Here is a 7,081-nt window from a genome sequence, read left to right on the forward strand (position 1 = left end):
AAATGCATGTTTTAGCTGTAAACTTGACATTTATTTTAGCAATAATTTATATGTAATATATAAATAATAATTTAAATGTAACAGGCTAAGTAAGCTTAACTGTTTAGAGGAAAGTAAAAATACTTTTTTATCTATTTCTCTTCTACTTAAAAAAAACTTGAGACAGACTCTTGCTCTGTAGCCCAGGCTTGCCTTCAACTTACAGTATTATTGCCTCGGCCTCCAAAACACAGAGAGCACAGTCATGTGCCCACAGACTAAAGTTCTCATCCATTACTTAGGTCTTCTTCATACACCTGTACCTGGGAAAGGCATTGAGGAAATTACAAAATTAAGTGTGTGTTAGGAGCACCTGGGGATAGCCACTTACAGTTAACTGCAATGAGTGGGCATAAAAGAGATTCTCAGGAGGAATGAATGTCACAGATTTGAAAATGAATAAACACTGAATTCCTCTGTGTTTACTTCTTCTGAGTCATCTGCAGATTGACTCGTATAGCGCGTTAAAGATGTTCAGTTGTGATTTGAGTACAGCGTCTTTCCCTTCATGCCCAACTTCCTAGTGTCTGGATTTCCCTCAGATTAAGATTGGAAACCAGCCGGGTGTTGGTGGCGCACGCCTTTAATCCCAGCACTCGAGAGGCAGAGGCAGGCAGATCTCTGTGAGTTCGAGGCTGGGCTGGTCCGACAGCCTCCAAAACAATACAGAGAAACCCTGTCTTGTAAAAACCAAAAAAAAAAAAAAAAAGATTGGAAACCAAGGGGCCTGAATAGATAATGGCTCTGTTGTTAGAGGAGGTTTTTCAGAGGAATCAAATTTGGTTGCTAGCCTGCACGTCAGGTGGCTCACAACCACTTGTAACTCAAGCTCCATGAAATTAGGAACCTTCTCTGGCCTCTGATGGCACTTACACTCACGTATACAGCTGCATATACAGATTCACACACATACATATAAACTATAAAAAAATACATCCTTTTTTAAAAAGTGAGAACTGAAATTAACCTAAAAATAATGCAGAACCACAATGACTCAATAAAGTTGTGCTGGCTAGTTTCTATGAAAAATTGACAAAGCTAGAGTCATTTGAGAAGAGCGAAGCTCAGCTGAGAAAACCAACTCCAACTAGATTGGCTTGGGGCTAACCATGTGTTAACATTTCTAGATTAATGGTTAGTGTGGGAGGAATCAGCTCATGGTGGGCAGTGCTACCACTGGGGTGGTTGTCTAGGGTACTGAAAAAAGGCAAGTTTAGCAAGCCAGTAAGCAGCATTTCTCCATGACCTATGTGTCAGTCCCTGTCCCCAGGTTCTTGCCTTGAGTTTCTTTCCTGATGAAACAAGCTGAAAGTTGAAATAAACCCTTTCCTCCCAACTAGCTTTTGACCATGGTGTTTTATCACAGAAATAGAAGCCCTAATAAAAGAGTTTAAAGTGATTTAAGGAATAGAAAAATTGACTACATCTTAGAGTAGTACAAAACAAAGGAAAACCTCATCCTATGCCTCAGTATACAGCCATGCACAGACTGTCCTATGATTTCTCCTGGTAATACAAAGTATGTCAACATACGCGCTCCATTGTTAGATAGTGGTATGTAAAATCTTGAAAGCATATATGAAGAAGTATGCCAAAATGTGGAAAGAAATGTGGACTTTAGGTAAAAAAGTACAAATACTCAAATGACTAATCTGAGCACATTGTGGTGACTTAGTTAAAAGTAGCAACAACTAATGAATCCTCAAGAGCCCTAGGAAATCCTTATCTAACACACAACATAATGATGCTGATAATAACACTAACTCTGTCCCTTGAGGCCTCCTACTCTTCTACTGTTATCAAATGCTGTTAGCCCTTCTTTAGTTCTTCTATATCCTCATTATATCCTGAAGCTGCCTTCAATTTGAGTCTCAAAATGATAAACAGGTATTTTTGTAGTTGCTTTATTGACCCATTCAATGGAAACATATTTATTGATAATCTACTCTGAATAATGTACAGTCTCAAATTCCACAGGTGTGGCCTTGTTCTCATGAGTGTCAGAAGAGACTGGAACTGACTGGAACTCACTGGTTCAGATGCGTTTATTTACCAACATTCCCCTTTCATAAGACTGGAAAGACATACCACAGGAAGCCTTTCCATCTTCCTTGAATCGTGAAAGGTTCTCAGAGAGAACTGGTTTAGGAAGATTTTGTGTTCAGTAAAAACACCTCTTGGGCTTCTGAACCTAGCAACTATGCCATTACTGGAAGTTCTCAAAAGATACACTTCAGGCTCTGTCCTAAGAAAAGGAAAAGATCTGACTTGGTGATTGCACATTCTACCTGTTCAATAGGTCAGTATTTCAAGTTAGATCAGCTAGTGAGGTCCAGACAGAAAAATGGTCCTTGGAATATGGAATGTAGTTGGTTTTTCTGAAAATTCCCAAGATTGGACATACGATGCAGAGAATTTTAGAAACATATTTTTTTCAGGACTTCAGGTCCTAGGAGCTGAAAGAAGATAGCTTCAACAGCTATCCATGAAGAACACAGGGAGAATCATCATGGGCTCCTACTGTGAACCTAAAGACTGAGTGCCCTGAATTCATGTGTTCATATGTAACTCTGAATACAATGTTACTTGAATATAGATCTTTGAGGAGAGGGTTAACCTTTGTAAAAGAGACCACGCACTTTTGTACCATTCAAGAAAAAAATTCCTATGAAGAAAGAAACAAGACTTGATCCTCTACAACTGTGAAGAATAAATCTATGGTTTATGAAAATCCAGTTTTTTATATTCTATTATAACAGACAAAGAGGTTTGTGATAGCTTCTGAGAAAAGGAAAAGAAGTTTGGCATACTCCTTGGGCATTGGAGGCTATAGTTCTGAAACTGGTCACAAATGGCATTATTCTTCTGGAAATTTCAGCATTCTTTATCTAGCAGGAAGTCAAGTGGGAAGACTACAATTCCTAACATCACTCTATTGTTTTGTCTTTGAGACAGGGTTTCTCAATAGCTTTAGAGGCTGTGCTGGAATTAGCTCTTGTAGACAAGGCTGTCCTCGAACTCAGAGATCCACCTGTCTGTGCCTCCCAAGTGCTGGGATAAAAAGGCGTGTATCACCACCGCCTGGCCCTAGCATCACTCTTTATGAAGGCATTGCTCTAATCAATTTCTTCCTGTTGCTTTGGATCATCCAAGAGGAATTCTTCACTTCCTCCCTCCAGATTTCTGCCTTGAGTTCTTGTACTCACTTTGCTTCATGCTGGAATCTAATTGGCACATGTAAGCCAAATAAACCCTTTCCACCAAAAATTGTCTTTCTGTAATGGTGTTTTATCCTAGCCAGAGGGAAGAAAAAACAAAAAAACCAAAACAGGAATTGGTACCAGAAAGTGGAGGAGTTGTGCTGGCTAAACTTATGATGTCAACTTGACATACAAACTAGAGTCATAATTTTAATTAGTGATTGATGGGGGAGGCCCCATCCCATTCCTGGGCTGGTGGTCCTGGGCTCTATAAGAAAGGATGCTGAGCAAGCCATTTAACAGCAACACTTCATGGCCTCTGAATCAGCTCCCTCCAGTTCCTCCCGTTTGAGTTCCTGTCCTGATTTCCTTCAATGATAAACAATGATGTGGAAGTGTAAACCACAATAAACCCTTGCCGCCACAAGCTGATTTTTGGTCACAGGTTTTTGCCACAACAATAGTAATCCTAACTAGGACAGAGGTATTGCTGTGGCAGACCATATTGTGTTGTGTGAGGGAGGACTGTGGAAGGACTTTGGAACTTTGTGCTGGAAATTATATTGGGTGCTTAGAGCTTAACAAACTGTTCTAAAGGAACTTGGGAGATAAGAATACTTAGAGAAATGCAGACGATGGAAGCCTGACTAGTGAAGTTTCAGAAGGAAGCAGGACTATCAGAGCTGTTCCTATGATATTTTGGATTAAGAATTTATGGTTTCTGTTCAGCTGGGACGGGAGAATCAGCTATGATAACAGGAAACCACTGAAGTTCTTCAGATTCTGTTAACAAAAGTATCGCTAAAATTGTTTTGTTCACCAAAAACATCCTAAACTTTAATAGTGGAAGAGAGTACAATGTAGACAGAAGTTTCTGTCCTGCCCGATCCTCCAGCCATTCGGTCCCAAATAAACACAAAGAGGCTTATATTAATGATAAACTGTTTGGCCTATTGCTCAGGCTTATTACTACCAAACTCTTACAATTTAAGTTAACTCATGATTCTTTTCTATCATGATTTTTTCTATGTTTAGCCATTTGACTTGGTACCTTATCTGAGTATGGCATTCTCATCTTGCTTCCTCTGCATTTGGCTAGTAACTTCATCTCTGCCTTTCCTCTTCCCAGAATTCTCTTAGTCTGGTAGCCCTGCCTATAATTCCTGCAAGGCTACTGATGACTAATCAGCATTTTATTAAACCAATATGAGTGATAAATCTTTTCAGTGAACAAGAACATTATCCCACATCAACATAGGCTATGTGTAAGGACACTAAGTGCTCATGAGTGTTAATGTATACCATGAGTCAAGCAATATGCTGCTATTTCCATGCATGGTTTCACTCAGTTCTACAAATTACCTGAAGTAAGTCCTCCTCTTATCCCCATTTTGCAGACACTGGCACTGAGGCCTGAAAGTTAGGTCACTTAGCCAAAGTGACACAGCCATGACTGGCTAAGTATCTTGAAATGTTAAGCACAAAGGCAAGGAGGCACTCAGAAGTGAGGCCAGAAAAGCACAGTTCTAATGATTGAGATTAAAGTCATTTTCCAAACAGAGCCTTGACATAGCAAAAGATAGCCTTTTTTAAAGGTTAAGGGATCCATCTGCCAGGCACTGAACCTTCTCGTACCTTGATCTTGGATTTGTATGCATCTAGAGCTGTGAATAACTTCCAGTACTTTGAAGCCATCCAGATTTGGTACTTTGTAATGGCACCCTGAATAGAATAAAGACAACCTATAAAACTGAAAAAAGAAGAAAACTCCCTACACTCACCAAAATAGAGTGTTTCAAATCCATCATTTTAACTCTAACAACGATGGCCTTCCAAGTAAAGACGGCTTCATGGAGAAACGCTGAATTTTTTATTTTTTTCTTCTTGAGTTTAATAATAACTATGAACATCTGCATTTATGCAATTCATAATAAAGATTATGAGTAAAACAATTCAGCACAAAATAACTCTGAAAAATGAAGACAATTTTATATAAACTTACAGATGAGTGAGGGATTGAGTGATGACTCAGTAGATAAGTGCTTACTATTTCCAGACAACCTGAATTTAGCTCCTAATACTCATGTTGGTTGATTTACAGTTACTTATAACTCTAGTTCCAGGTTATCTGACCCCACTTCTGGCTTCCACTGGCACCCCAAAACGTATGATAAACGCTCACCCAAACATACACATAAACATGAATAAAAGTAAAAACAAATGCTTGTTTTGACATAGTCTCTCAATAAGCAGCTCTGGCTGGCCTTAAAATCACTAGGTAGAAAAGGCAGGTCTCAGAATAATAAATCTTTTATGTGAGGACACAAAGGAAAAAGGGGACAGAGAGGAGAGAGAGAGAGAAAGAAGTTGAAAGACAGAGAGCAAGAAACCTGTGGTTGGTTGGTTGGTTGGTTGGTTGTTTTCCATAGATTTTTTATTTAACTTTTTGCGCATGTCACTTTCAGTTCCCTCTCCCTCCCCTCCTCCCCCACCCCCCACCCTCCCAACCCATCACCCCACTCCACCACCCCCCTCCGCTCCCCAGGGAGGGCAAGGGCCTCCAAGAGTAATTTTCAGGGTCTGTCATGTCATTCCGGGAAGGGCCCAGGTTCTTTCCCATGTTGGACATGTTGGCTGAGAGAGCATCCCTTCATGTGTCATGGGTTCCCAGAGTCCTTCTGTATGCCAAGAATAAATACTGTTTCACTCTCCAAGGTCCCAAATATTTTCAAGGCCTCCTCTCTGTCACCCAGGTTCGGTGGGAGGGTGTCTGGATCAGTTCCATGCTGGCCCCTAAGTCATCAGTCTGGGATCCATGTGTTCCCCCTTGTTTAGTTCAGCTGCCTCTTTGGGTTTGCTAGCCTGATCTTGATTCCTTTGGTCATCACTCTTCTTTGCAACTGGGTTCCAGGAATTCAATTTGGCTCACAGCTGTGGGTGTCTGCCTCTGCCTCCATCAGCCATTGGATGACAGTTCTAGGGTGGCATATAAGGTAGTCACCATTCTCATTATCATGGGAGGGCATTTAAGGTAGCCTTAATGCCAGTTGATGTCATTCAGGGTCTCACTAGGAAACCCTGGCTGGCCTTGAACTCAGAGATCACCTTGCCTCTGCCTTAAAGGTATGCACCACCAGGACAGGTATTATTTGTTTTGTGTTGTTTTTGTTTTGATCCTTTAAGTTACAGATTAAAAACCAAGGATAACAAATTTTCAATATTTTTTAATTTACAAATGTTGACTGATAAACTTACAGAATTTAATAAAGTCCAGACTTGGTAGCTCACACCTGAAAACCTAAAAATAAGGGTGGGTTATGGGTACTGAAGTAGGGATATTACCATGAGTTTGAGATCTGCCAGTATAGTAAACACTTAAAAATTATGGGCATAGATTGGTATCTGTCTGAATTGTTGTCAGAGAGTATCCAAACAGAAATTGCTAGAGGCAGATGTGGAGACCCACAGGTAAACATTATGTGGAATTTTGGAATCCTGCAGAGGAGAAGGAGAAAGGAGTATACAAACCAGAGGGGTCAAGGATACCATGTGAAGGCTCACTTAGCTCACCTGGGCTCATAGGGGCTCACAGAGCCTGAATAGACAATCCGGAAGCCTGAATGGGACTGACTTAGGAAATCTCTATATATTATACAGTTGTGTAGCTTGATACTCTTGTGGGATTCCTAACAGCAGGAACAGGGGCTGGCTCTGACTCTTTGGCTGACTTTTGGGACCCTATTCCTCATACTGTGTCAACTTGACCCAACCTTAATACATGGGGAGGTTCTTAGTCTTACTGCAACTTGATATTCCATGCTTTGTTGATACTCATGGGAGAC

The sequence above is a fragment of the Mesocricetus auratus genome, unplaced genomic scaffold, assembly GCF_017639785.1.
Source record: "Mesocricetus auratus isolate SY011 unplaced genomic scaffold, BCM_Maur_2.0 Super-Scaffold_100003, whole genome shotgun sequence".
In the NCBI taxonomy this organism is placed as follows: domain Eukaryota; kingdom Metazoa; phylum Chordata; class Mammalia; order Rodentia; family Cricetidae; genus Mesocricetus; species Mesocricetus auratus.